This window comes from Carcharhinus amblyrhynchos, chromosome 28, assembly GCF_965287045.1.
Source record: "Carcharhinus amblyrhynchos chromosome 28, sCarAmb.v2.hapA, whole genome shotgun sequence".
NCBI classification, from domain to species: domain Eukaryota; kingdom Metazoa; phylum Chordata; class Chondrichthyes; order Carcharhiniformes; family Carcharhinidae; genus Carcharhinus; species Carcharhinus amblyrhynchos.
In genome coordinates, this window is record NC_137351.1 from 2,221,933 (window position 1) to 2,235,028 (window position 13,096).

Here is a 13,096-nt window from a genome sequence, read left to right on the forward strand (position 1 = left end):
TCTCTGTCACTCTCTTACCCTGTCCCCTCTCTCTGTCTCTCTCACCCTCTCCCTCTCTGCCTCCGTCTGTCTGTCTCTGTCTGTGTGTCTCCATCTATGTCTCTGTCTCTCACTGTCTGTCTCTGCCTGTGTCTCTCTGTCTGTTTGTCTCTCTCTCTATGTTTTCATCTGTGTCTCTCTGTGTGTCTCTGTCTGTGTCTATGTCTCTCTCTGTCTGTGTGTCACTCTGTGTCTCTCTCTGTCTGTGTCACTATCTGTGTCTATGTGTGTGTCTATGTGTGTGTGTCTGTGTCACTATCTCTGTCTGTGTGTCTGTGTGTCTGTGTCACTGTCTGTGTGTGTGTCTGTGTCACTGTCTGTGTGTGTGTCTGTGTCTCTGTCTCTACTCCTGGGGGTCCCTCAGGGTGTTGGCGGGAAACGCTGCTCTCCCAGGAACCCTGCCCAATCAGCGGCCTGGGCCAGCCCTCCGCGGCAGCCCATTGGCGGAGGGAGGCGCCAATCGGTGCGGTGCGGGGCGGGGCCGGAGTCTCCGCGGTAACTGGAGCGGACGCTGCTGGTGGAGAGAGAGTGGCAGCCTGTCCTCTCCCTGTGTGTGTGTGTGTGGGGGGCTCCAGCACTCTGCAGCTCGCTCAAGTAAGTCCTCTTTTTTTATCCCTGGACACCCTTCAGATATTTATAACCTCCTCCCACAGAGCAACAAATGTGTGAGCTGACAGGGCAAATCCTGACTTTCCCTGAAGTTTCTCCCCCTCCTGTATTTGGGGTGGGTTGTGATTCACATTGCTGCTGTTTTTTGTGTTTGCTTTGGATGTGGATAGCCCCAAACCAAACAATTTCTCCATGTGTAAATGTATACATTTAATGTCTTATTGATGTATTGCTGCCAAAATAGTTAAATGTCAGCTCATTAGCAAATGGTATGTTTTTCTGTATCTCTCTTTCTCTCGGTGTGTTTCCGATACCCGGGCTGTTTGTAAACGTTTGGCTGTCTCTCACTCAGGGCTGTGCTTTAATGACGGGGAGATCACTCGGGCAGGCGGCTGAGTCGCCCAGAGAGGCGAGTTCCAGCGCCCTTGTTGTGTGGCTGCCGGCCAGAGTTGAGCCTCACTCACTCACTGATTGCTACTAGTGCCCTGACTGAGAATCCATTCTCATCACCCTGGGCATGGACCCGGCGGCAATGCAAACGTACACCTCGACCTTTTTTTTTGTTCCCCTTTTCTCTTTTCTTTTTCTACTTAAATTAGATGCAAGGGAAATGTACATTTGATTAAATGCCTCTTTTTTTTATAAAATTAAAAATAAAAAAGCCATTTTTTAAAATAAAGACTTGCCCCTCCCGGAGCGCTGCATCCTGAACAGTTTGCACTGTTGCTTCACTCCATTGAAATCAGCCACCTTCACTTGCCACCCCTCCAGGGAGCTGGGATGGAGAAACGGGTGATGGCAAATGCATTCCATCCCCTTATCTATTTGTACAAGGTTACAGTCTCGTTCCTCAGGGGCTGATTCTCTTTAATACTTGGCAAGATGGAGATTTAAAAAGAAAAGAATATTCTTTCACCACTGTCCCTGTGTCTTATTTACCCTTTAAATGAATCGTTGCGTCCATGGCATAATCTCGATGCGGTGTGATTTGTGACTGAAGATTTTTTTTGGGTGGGGAGGGGGTAACCAGAATAAATCGCGCTGGTCTTTTTTTTGGTGTCGGGAGCCAAACCCATTTTGAAATGCGCATTAACATTCTGACAGGTGCTATTACAGCTATAGTGCACGCTGAGTTATTGCCATTGCATCAAAGTGTTCGCCAGTTATACGCTCTCCTCATATCTTGCCTTAACACAATATAAATGGGATCCTCGTTCATCACCTTTCATGCCACCGGCCCCTACTCAGCAGTTAAAATCACTTTTTTAGCGCGTGTCTCTCACACAGTATTGGACGAATTTGAGAAAGGGCAGTTTCTACAGGATAAGATTCTTCTTGCCGTTTATTATGATATTTGAATGAAATGTCGGGTACACACAGTTTAACTCTTGTCTACACAGTTGTCTTATGCGCAGGCAGAATTATGTCACGAAGCTCTAATCACAGTGAACAGATGACCTGTGTTGCACAGTGCAAGCTCCTTCTAATAGCCCTCACTTTGTTTTCAGTCAAATGCCCTTTTGTTCTCTGTAAATATTCAAAATAAAACGAGATGTTGTCTTGTAAACACAATGTTATTTTGCAGTTTTTATAATTCAGGGAGTGCAAAATCGAAAGATTAGAATCTTGCATTGGAATTATGGCAGGGATAATTCATGTACATGTTAATCATTTTTATTCTGTGATCAATGTCATTATAACAGTTATTAAAAATATACAACATTTGCCCTTCACAATGCAAGGTAATTCCCTTTGAAACAATGTTTGCAACACAGTTCTAGTAAAATACTGCCTGTATCAATAAGATGTCACTGTTATTGTACAATTGAAATGAAAACATTTCACCATGTTTATTACAGGGCTGCATGATCAGAGTTGTCCCCACTTAATCTAGTCTGTGAGTATATAACAGTATATTTGGCAGAATAGTTTATTGTGGAACTGCCATTGTTTAGAATATTACTGGTGTATTCCTAGTACAATATTGGTGTCCAAAGAAGACCTATTGTTGCATTTGTGAAGTCTGTGATATGGGCAGTAATGTTAACATTTTATAACCATCTTGTTATTCCACTGTGACCTTTGTTTGGTGCTGCATCCCTTTAAGGCAGGTATGCAGGAGGTGGAAACCTACATTCAGGATGTATTTCAGAAGGCAGTGTCTTGAATCACAATTCAGCCAGAGCTACACTTTGCTGATAGACTGAGGAGGGGTTAGTCTATTTCTTTAAGGAGCTGCCTCTGCAATTCCATCTACCTGAAGTTGCATTCGCCCTACTCCCTGCTTCAACATCCCTATCGAGGGGGGAGAAAAGCTAGTTGATAGTTTCAGCCAAAGATTGTCAAGTGTTTGGTTCCCCTCTCCCATTTAAACATCATAACAACATGCAGGATTTCAGTCAGGGATCTGACTGTCTAATCATGTAATTTCTTAATGTCCAGGATAATGAGAATAAATGATCCAAAATCAGACCTTCAGTTTAAAATGTGAACTCCAGAAGTCTGGACAGGGCTGTGGAACAAGAAAGCTGATAAACCAGACATGAGCCCACTTTCTTCTGCACACCCATAACAGGTAGCACCTTATTTCTTTTAAGTTTGTTTATTAGTCACGAGTAGGCTTACATTAATACTGCAATGAAATTGATGTGAAAGTTCCCTAGTCACCACTCTCAGGCACCTGGCGGGTACACTCAGGGAGAATTTACTACGGCCAGTGCACCTAACCAGCACGTCTTTCAGACTGTAGGAGGAAACTGGAGCACCTGGAGGAAATTCGTACAGACTCCACACAGACAGTGAGTGACTCAAGCCAGGAACTGAACCCGGGTTCCCAGCACTTTGAGGCAGCGGTGCGAACCACTTTGCCATCATGTTGCCCAGTAAGGCTCACCCAGATCAACATGAAATCCCAGAGTAGAAACGGTAGATAAGACCATAAAATAAATGAGCAGAATTAGGCCATTCAGCCCATCGAGTCTACTTCGCCATTCAGTCATAGCTGATAATTTTCCCAAACCCATTCTCCCACCTTTTCCCCTTAACCTTTGATGGCCTTACCAATCAAGAACTTATCTATCCCTGTCTTAAATACACTCACTGACTTGGCCTCCACAGCCTTCTGTGGCAATGAATTCCACAGATTCACCACTCTGGCTGAAGAAATTCCTCCCCATCTCGGTTCTAAAGGGTCATTCGTTTATTCAGATGCTGTGCCCTCGGATTCCAGTCTCTCCTACTAATGGAAACATCTTATCCATATCCACTCTTCAGTCTTCTATAGGACGTGCATTTAAAGTGATACAATTGGGCAGAACTTCAGATGAATCCCAATCAGCTTATGATAGAGCACTTGATTGACTGCATATTACCATCACCAATATTGCTGTGAATGTACAGATATGATTTAGTGTTGGAGGTTAGAGCTGATAAGTGGACAAAATGAATTGGAATTGGGGCTGGGTTACATATAACTCTAGATTGGGAGAAATGTGAATAATAACTTGTATTTTTGCAGGCTTTTTTTTATTTGAATTGCAAAATTCAGTAGTGTTTGGCTTCATTAACACTTCAGAATGTTTAGAGGTGTTTAAAGAAATGTGACTTTAGGTGTAACTACCTTCAGGATAATAGAATTATTTATGTTGGTGTTGCTTTTTTTGTTCCTGTAAGTCCCACTTTTTAATGGTTTGTCTCTCAGGATCCAAACTTTCCTTGGAGTTGCCCTCACTCCACAAGTGGGGTTTCTGTTGTGCTTCAGGCAAAGTTGCAGGAGCAGGTCCAAATAAATTCTGGCCTTCATCTTTCTTCATCTTCTGATGTTATTGACCACAGTAGCTCTTCCAACCTCAAATGAAGCTCCCAGATCTCTTGCATTACTTACTTTTGCTCCTCCGTAGCCTTGTTTTTCTTCCCTTTTGTTTCATTAGCAGGAACTTTTAGGTAAACTGGGCTTTATAGATAACGGTAAGACTTTGACCTATATCTGGAAGACTCTTCAAGCATCTTGTGCACTTCTGCGGTGCTGAAAAGAAGTGTTTTCTGATAGTTGATCTGTGTTTCATGTCAGTTCTCCAACATTTCTCCACATCTGTGCATCAAAGCCTTTCCCGTCTTTATTTTATCAATATTGCTGTGGTCACTGCTGCTCGAAAGATCCCTGCCAAGCTCCAAGTAAGCCATTATAGATGAAAGAAGAATACATTAATGTTTCTTGCCTATCTCCCACGGTCCAAGTGAGAGATTCATCCTGTGGTTATTAGCCATGTTTATAGTACAAACAGACACCTGTAGTTAATGGATTATGATTGAAAATCTTGCTTCTAGGATTTGTTTATTTCTGAGGCTTTTTGAGTAAGTTACAATTCCCAAACAAATGGTGTGTGCGTGCGTGGGCAGTCATTTGCTCAGAATGGAACTCTAACAGTAGTGGATACTGCATGTGATGAGACGTGAAGGCAATGTATAGAAACAAGGTCATGTCAAAAGGGCACAGAATTGCTGGGATAAAATGATCATCGATCAATAGCCTGAGACTCAAATAGGATAGAATCGTACTAAAAAAAATGGAAGAGTGGTTGTGAAATATATCTTAAAAGATGCAGAAAATCATGTGTCCTCACTGTAGCTCAGTTGGCACTCTGCTTACCTGCTCGCAATGTTCAATGTTACACTTCAGGGCTTGAGTACAACGATCAGTGCTGACACTCCAGTCCAGTGCTGAGGAAGTGCTGCACTGTTGGAAGTGCCCTCTTTCAGATGAGAGGTGAAACTGAGCCTCTGTCTGCCCACTCCCATGGATATTAAATATTCCATGGTACTATTGTGAGTGAGGGAGTCCATCCCTGGTGTCCTGGCCAATATTTATTTGTCAATCTGCACATCCCCCGCCCCCCCACCCCCCAAACAGCTTAACTGGCCGATATCACCATGCTGTTTGCTGGAGCTTGCTGCGTATAAACTGGCTGCTGTGTTTCCTACATTCCAACAGTCACTGCCATTCAACAAGTACTTCACTGGCTGTAATGGTTAGCGTTGCTGCCTCACAGCTCCAGGGACCCAGGTTTAATTCCCGGCTTGGGTCGCTGTCTGTGTGGAGTTTGTACATTCTCCCCATGTCTGCGTGGGTTTCCTCCGGGTGCTTTGGTTTCCTTTCTCAGTCCAAGAATTTGCAGGTTAGGTACTTTGGCCATGCTAAATTGACCCTTAGTGTCTGAGGATGTGTACGCTAGAGGGATTAGCGGAGTAAATATGTGGGGTTATGGGGATAGGACTTGGGTGGATTGTTGTTGGTGTGGATTCGATGGGCCGAATGGTCTCTTTCTGCACTGTAGGGATTCTATGAATGCATTTTGGGATTCTCTAAAATTGTAAAAGTTGCTTTATAAAAGCAAGTCTTTTTGTTTTCAAACAATAAATGGAAACGACAAACAGGAAATTTAAAAAAGAACTTGAGTGGAAAATAAAGAGTGTCTCCCTGGAACAAATAACAGAGAGAAGTGAATTGGAAGGAAATAAGTTAATAATAAAGACCAAGAAATAAACAATTGTGAGGAGAGCGCAAGCAGAAGGAATAAGATTAATTGGAAAATCAAGAACAGTTAGAAAACAATGTGTGTTAAATGAAGCTCCAGAAACCAGGCAGAAGAGAACAAAAGCAGGAGATGTGCCTGAGAGTTTAGAGAGAAGACTGAGTTTATGGAGACTGATGTCTTCCATCCATTTTATGATTTTAAAAAATGCTTGGCTAAAATGTGTATTTTTTTAAAACACCAAAGGGGAGATTTGCACATTTGGAATATTGTATGCAGTTCTGGTCACCTCACTATAAGAAGGATGTGGAAGCATTGGAGAGAGTGCAGAGGAGATTTACCAGGATGCTGCCTGGTTTGGAGGGTAGGTCTTATGAAGAAAGGTTGAGGGAGCTGGGGCTTTTCTCTTTAGAGCGGAGGAGGATGAGAGGCAACTTAATAGAGGTTTATAAGATGATGAGGGGGTTTGATAGAGTGGACATGCAGAGACTATTTCCTTGGGTGGACGTAGCTGTTACTAGGGGGTATAACTATAGGGTTCATGGTGGGAGATATAGGAGGGATGTCCGAGGTAGGTTCTTTACTCTGACAGTGGTTGGGGTGTGGAATGCACTGCCTGCTGTGATAGTGGAGTTGGACACTTGAGGAACTTTCAAGCGGTTATTGGATAGGCACAGGGAGCACACCAGAATGATAGGGAGGGGATAGCTTGATCTTGGGTTTGGACATAGCCTGGCATAACATTGAGGGCCGAAGGGCCTGTACTGTGCTGTACTGTTCTATGTTTCTACGTAAAAGGGAGATGTTATACTTTGTTTCCCCAGTACATGCCAGAATTGTATACTGGGAAAAGAGCAAATTATTGCGGATGCTGGAATCTGAAATAAAGACAGAAATTGCTGGAAGATCTCAGCAGGTCTGACAGCATCTATGGAGAGAGAACAGAGTTAATGTTTTGAGTCTGCTGGCTTTCCAGACTCAAAGCGTTGGCTCTGTTTTCTCTCCACCGATGCTGTCAGACCTGCTGAGATTTTCCAGCATCTTCTGTTTTTGTATGCTGGGGAATTGTATATCCCAAGTGTGTCATTTTTTTTTCAAAGTACAGGGAGCTGGAGAGGAAAGTCTTCTCTTAATTCACTTTAAATTGCAGCAAGGCATGTTTGAGGCTGCGTCCCTTACTGTGTGCCTGTTAAACTGCTATGTGATATAATTAATGATTTTTTTGATTTGATTTATTGTCACATGTATTGGTATACAGTGAAAAATATTTTTTGTGTTTATACAGACAAGGCATACTGTACATAGAAAAGGAAAGGAGAGGGTGCAGAATGTAGTGTTACAATCACAGCTAGGGTGTAGAGAGAAAGATCAGCATAATATAAGGTCCATTCAAAAGTCTGATGGCAGCAGGAAGAAGCTGTTCTTGAGTGATTTGTACATGACCTCCGACTTTTGTATCTTTTCCCCAATGGAAGGGAGAAAGAATATCCGGGGTACATGGGATCCTTGATTATGCTGGCTGCTTTTCCGAGGCAGCAGCAAATGTGGACAGAGGGTAAAATGTATTCATCAACATCCACAAGGATGTTACTTCAGAGTAGCCGGGAAGCTAATCCCAAGCTGCCTTACCTGGAAAAGCATCGGTGAAGATCCCACATGCCCAGTTAGGATCTCCTGGTCTACCCGAGGAAGCATTTAGCTTCCATTATCTTCAATCAAACCACTTCAGAGCAAATTAGATGTTCCCGATTCAAATTGGCAGAGGATATCCTAGCTGGGAGAGAAGTTTGACCTGTAACTTAAACAAAATATTTCATGGGTTGTGGGTGTCACTTTGCTGACAAGGCCACCATTTGTTGCCCATCCCTAATTGCCCTGGAACAGTGTGGCTTGCTAGACCATTTTAGACGATTAATTGAATTTAAATTCCACCAGCTGGTATGGTGGGATTTCAGAATTGTAAGAACTCGGAGTAGGCAATTTAACCCCTAAAATCTGCTCAGCAATTTAATACAATCGTGGCTGATCTCATCTTAGTTTCAACTGCACTTTTCTGCTTGTTCACTATAGCCCTTCAAACCTATTACTAATTAAAAATCTGTCCACCTCTTCCTTAGATTTACTCAATGTTCCAGCATCCACCACAGTCTGGCCTAGTGAATTCTGCAGATTCACAACCATTTGAGAGAAGTAATTTTTCTTCATCTGCCACCCATTATCCCAAAACCATAATCTCTTCTTCTAGATTACTCTAAAGAGAAAGTATCCTCTCCACCTCAATCCCCCTTCTCATCTGTACACCTCAATTAGATCTCCTCCTTTTCTTCTAAACTCCAGGTATTATAGGCTTAAACTGCCCAACCTCTCTTCATAAGTCTGACCTCTCATCTTTGGAACCAATCTAGTGAACTACCTCTCAACTGCCTCCAATGCAACAACATCCCTCCTCAAGTAAGAGCACCAAGACTGTACACAGTATCCTAACTGTGGTCTCACTAATGCTTTGTACAGTAGCAGCAACACTTCACTACTTTTATATCCTATTTCTTTAGCAATAAATACCATGATTCCTTATTACCTGCTGCACCTGCATACGCATTTTCTGTGATTCATGCATGAGGACACTCAGATCCCTCTGCACCAAAGCACTCCAAAGCTTCTCTCCGTTAGATAATTTGCTGTTGTACTTTTCCTACCGCAACTGATGACCTCATATTTATCCACCTGCCAGATGTTGACCCATTCACTTAACTTATCCATATCAATTTGTAACTTTCTTATTTCATTATTGCATAACTATCCCACCTATTTTAATGTCATCTACAAGTTTGCCTATGGCTCCTTGCCATCCCTGCATCCAAGTAATTAATGTATATTGTAAGTAATTGGAGCCCGAGGACTGAACCATTGTTCTGCAGAGCCTGGGCCTATGGATCAATAGTCCAGTGACATTATCACCATCAACCCTGCTCCCCGCCCCCCACCTCTGTTTATTTCTCTTGGTAGCTACTACAATTGACATGATTTGCTTTTTAAATCTGTGACTTTATTTCCTGTAAATGCAGAAGACCACTTTAATCAAAAATAACTGCCCTGAACTGACTTTCATCTTTAAATTCATCCCTACCTGACAGGATGAAAGTTGCTTTCTGCTGCTGAAGGAATCCTGTGTGAAATGATTTTGGTGGTCCCTCAGATTAAATAAAATGCTTGTGGGTCTGTAGCCTGCAACACAAAATCTATGGTCAGTACAGTGCAAAACCCATTCCTAGTCGGCAGTCTCATTCAGAGAAGCCTTGAGGAGACATGTGCTGGAATTCTACCGCCTTGCCTGCCCGAAGCCAATGGAAAATGCTGTTCTGCGACCCTCGCCCATCCCGATTCCAGGTCAAGCAAGGCAGTAAAATTCCAGCCACGGTATACAAAATAGTCTCAGATTAAAGAAGCCTTGCAGAAATCAAATAACAAAAACTTGTACCAGGGTTCAATAAAGTCTTCCTTTCTGACACTAGGATTAAGGCACATCGTTGGAGTGTGTGTTACTTTGGGAGTTGGCAGATGCCAGTAGGAGTGCCTGTTGTTGGCAAAGGGAGTTAAAACTGGGTAAGCGCGTCATTCCCTTGTTCCCTTATAAATAGCAGGGGAAGGAGCTCCGGATCCCCACGGCACTCTGAGGATTGCCATGTTATGGAAGTCAGTCTGGGGGAGTGAAAGCCTTGCTGGGTTTTCAAGACCTGTTGCCACATCACTGGAGCAGTCTGATCCTGTGCTACTTTGTAGTGGCCTCCAGTAAAGCAACTTGTTACAACTAAAAAGGAAATGTTTGAAGGAAAGTAGATGAAGCAAGGTCAGGAGCTACCAAATGAGGGCACCAGATACTGGTATACATCCTTCTGAAGCTACATTTATACTGAGCTGGAACTCTGGTGTATTTTATATTTCAGTAAATGTATCTTTGCTTTTCCAATATCTAGTGGATTAAAAAAAAAATTGGGTTAGATCAAAGCAGTTCAATTGTGAAATGATTGACGACATTTCTCTCATCAGTCTGTACTCGCTTGCCAATTTTGATTCTAGTTGGTGCCCTATTTGCAGCTCATTTACCTTATCCTTTGTGCACATTTGCAGAGTTTTTTTTTGGTCCCCTCTCTCTCTTCAGAACAGTTTTATAATTTTTGATTTACAGCTGAGACCGAATGGTAGCATGTTAACGCAAAACATTGTTTTCCACCTGCACATTTCAAGGCTTATTTTCTTTGCTAATTTACAAATCATATGCAAGCCAGCAGCCACTCAACTGGCATCACTCACTTTCTGTGCCAGAGGAATTCATCTCATTGCCTAGCAGCACTTCTGGAGAGACAAAAAATGTTAATGTGAAAACTGAGCCTAACTAAAGAGGTATATATTGAATCTGCTTATCCTTTGAGATCTTGGATATTTATAATTGTCTCTTTTCATGATTTGCTCATGTTCTGGTACAAGTTTTTGTTATTTGATTTCTGCAAGGCTTCTTTAACCTGAGACTGTTAAATTGCCGAGGGTTGAATATTAAGAGGAATGTGTGAGAGATGCATACTGATTTTTTTTTTTCTCCTGCAGCATATTTAGATGCACGTACCCAGAAACAGTATGATCCATGTGCTGCTGTAGACACAGCAACTGTATCATTTTGACAGATGCAAAAATCTATTTACATGAATAATTTACGCATGAAATTTGAAATCTAAACTAGATCATTTAATGCAAATTATAAAATTTTGTGGAATGGCCTGCTCTCCTTCACTGCCGGAAGGGCAAAATGAAAGTGAGAACGAGTTATAACACGCTAAAGCCATAGTGTGTATTTGAATGCAGAAAATAGGTCAAAATCCTAAAGTCTTAACTTATGGTTTTATGTTTTTGATATTTTTTCTGGACTTCTCGTTAAAATAGAAGGCTTCTGAAAGTATTGTTTTCAAAAAAAAAGTTGAAGATTTTAATCGGTCTGTTGTCTGTTGATCAATTGAATGCTTTAAAAGCTTTGGGTGATAGCAACAAGTTCAGACCATTTAGTCTGTTCTGTCATTCAATGATTCAGCCATTCAGTGGGAAATCCTGGCTGGTGTGTGACCTAATTTATCTTCTGTGGGTTCCCAAATCCTCTGCTAGTGTCTTGGATCAAGATAACTCCCACAGCAAAGTGAGGCAATTGGTAGTTCCAAAGCCCTTTTATAAAACAGTGGCTGACAGGGATTGGAGGAAAATATTTTGCGAGCTGGAAAGTATATGATCACCATCATCGCTGAGCACCCTGTAGAAACCTGATTATTGGTAGGGGCATTTCAGTGGGGGGAAAGAAAAGAAAGACACTTTATATAATGCCTTTTATAAGCTTACGATCTCCTAAAGCCCAAAACAGCGAGTAAATGACCTTTTGAAACGTGTAAGAAAAGTAGACCTAGGTGAGTTGTATCAGTGGGAGTGTCCCTGTTGGAAATTAAAACTAATGAGCATTTTTAGTCAGTTGTTCCCTGGTCCATGGCTCTATAAAGCTTGTGGATAAACTTTAAGCTGATGGCTCAGATTTTGCAGTTATAATCACCACCATTAATCTGTGAGACTGACAGCAATTTCTGGTGTCACATGCAGAGTTCATAGAATCATAGGGTCATAGAGGTTTACAGCAGGAAACAGGCCCTTTCACCCAACTTGTCCATGCTGCCCTTTTTTTTAAAACCCCTAAGCTAATCCCAATTGCCTGCATTTGGCCCATATCCCTTTATACCCATTTTACCCATGTAACTGTCTAAATGCTTTTTAAAAGATAAAATTGTACCCACCTCTACTACTACCTCTGGCAGCTTGTTCCAGACACTCACCACCCTCTGTGAAAAATTTGCCTCTCTGGACACTTTTGTATCTCTCCCCTCTCACCTTAAACCTATGCCCTCTAGTTTTAGACTCCCCTACCTTTCGAAAGAGATATTGAAAATCTAGCTGATCTATGCCCCTTGTTATTTTAAAGACCTCTATAAGATCACCCCTCAGCCTCCTACACTCTGGAGAAAAAGTCCCAGTCTATCCAGCCTCTCCTTATAACTCAGACCATCAAGTCCTGGTAGCATCCTAGTAAATCTTTTCTGCACTCTTTCTAGTTTAATAATATCTTTTCTATAATAGGGTGACCAGAACTGTACACAGTATTCCAAGTGTGGCCAATGTCTTGTACAACTTCAACAAGATGTCCCAACTCTTGCATTCAATGTTCTGACCTTAGATTGATGAGGGTAGGGCAGTGGACGTTGTCTACGTGGACTTCAGTAAGGCCATTGACAAGTTCCCTCATGGCAGACTGGTGCAGAAGGTGAAGTCGCATGGGATCAGAAGTGAGCTGGCAAGGTGAGTACAAAACCGGCTCGGACAAAGAAGACAGAGGGTAGCAGTGGAAGGGTGTGTTTCTGAATGCAGGGCTGTGACAAGTGGCATTCCTCAGGGATCAGTGCTGGGATCTTTGCTGTTTGTAATATATATTAATGATTTGGAGGAAAATGTAACTGGATTGATTAGTAAGTTTGCAGATGACACAAAGGTTGGTGGATTTGCGGATAGCGATGAGGACCATCAGAGGATACAGCAGGATATAGATCAGTTGGAGACTTGGGCAGAAAGATGGCAGATGGAATTTAATCCGGACAAATGTGAGGTAATGCATTTTGGAAGGTCTAATCCAGATAGGAAATATACAGTAAATGGCAGAACCCTTGAGTATTGATAGGCAAAGGGATCTGGGTGTACAGGTACACAGGTCACTGAAAGCGGCAATGCAGGTGGAGAAGGTAGTCAGGAAAGCATACGGCATGCTTGCCTTCATCAGCCGGGGCATTGAGTTTAAAAATTGGCAAGTCATGTTGAAGCTTTATAGAACCTTAGTGAGG

At 42.3% G+C, this 13,096-nt stretch overlaps 1 protein-coding gene across 1 annotated transcript in view; it reads left to right on the top strand.

Moving 5' to 3' along the window:
- Window positions 1-553: 553 nt before the first annotated feature.
- Window positions 554-13,096, top strand: part of sema6d (semaphorin 6D) — a 322,868-nt gene continuing 310,325 nt past the window's right edge. The window contains exon 1 of the mRNA XM_080214358.1: window positions 554-633. The gene's annotated coding sequence lies outside the window, so the exon portion shown is untranslated. The remainder of the gene's footprint in view (window positions 634-13,096) is intronic.